The 767-nt window shown below is 42.1% G+C and overlaps 1 protein-coding gene across 1 annotated transcript in view; it reads left to right on the top strand.

Annotated features, from left to right (window-relative positions):
• The first annotated feature begins 226 nt into the window (after positions 1 to 226).
• The window catches only part of LOC106814057 (glutamate--cysteine ligase catalytic subunit-like), an 11518-nt gene continuing 10977 nt past the window's right edge, over positions 227 to 767 (top strand). Inside the window, exon 1 of the mRNA XM_014818326.1 lies at positions 227 to 357. The gene's annotated coding sequence lies outside the window, so the exon portion shown is untranslated. The remainder of the gene's footprint in view (positions 358 to 767) is intronic.

The following is a 767-nucleotide window of genomic DNA, read 5'->3' as shown; positions in this document are numbered from 1 at the left end:
CCGAGGTATGCCAAGTAGATTTATAGTATACATGTACAAACACATATGTTTGTATAATGTATTATATCAGAAGTAAATATAATCATAATTCACTCCTGTCTGTGGTCATTGATATGTATTATGTACAGTCTATGGTTCAATAGTTGTAACTCCCGCCCAAGGCCCGCCCCACTCAGCTGCAGTTATGCGCATGCGTACACTCACAACCCGAACTGTTTTCGCCGGCGGCAGTGAACGTCAATGCAGCGCTACCGATTTTATCAATAAACGCACGTTTCCGACGCTCTAGCTTACGTTAGCTCATGGTTAGCTCGCAAATCATTACAACGAGAACAGTAATAGTAGCGGAGCTAACAGGTAAGTCAGTACATTTACTTGTTTCCTAATATGGCGGTGTTGGTAACGTAGCAAAAACTAAAGGCTTAGCTGCAGACTGTATCATCATGCGGCGTCACACATGCGCGATATCGGATATGTGCGTACAGGCACTTGGAGCGTTTCAATAAAACATAATGCTAAATAAATACAAAAACTATTTACTATCAAAGTCTTAATGTTTCTCTACTCTATTTCGTCTATAATTACCTGTAAATGCCGTCCAAATGCTCATCTGCAACACACGCTGGCCGCCGCACGCTATCTGCTAGATACAATAATGGCATTAATTTAATCAGATTAATGTAACCCAAACCCAAGAGGATAGGGTTACAAAGCCTCCCTATCCTTTTGTACAGAGGAATGCCCGAGTGAATCCCTCGGGCCGGTTT

The sequence above is a fragment of the Priapulus caudatus genome, unplaced genomic scaffold (assembly GCF_000485595.1).
Source record: "Priapulus caudatus unplaced genomic scaffold, Priapulus_caudatus-5.0.1 Scaffold865, whole genome shotgun sequence".
NCBI classification, from domain to species: domain Eukaryota; kingdom Metazoa; phylum Priapulida; class Priapulimorpha; order Priapulimorphida; family Priapulidae; genus Priapulus; species Priapulus caudatus.
This window is presented reverse-complemented; position numbering and strand designations above follow the sequence as displayed.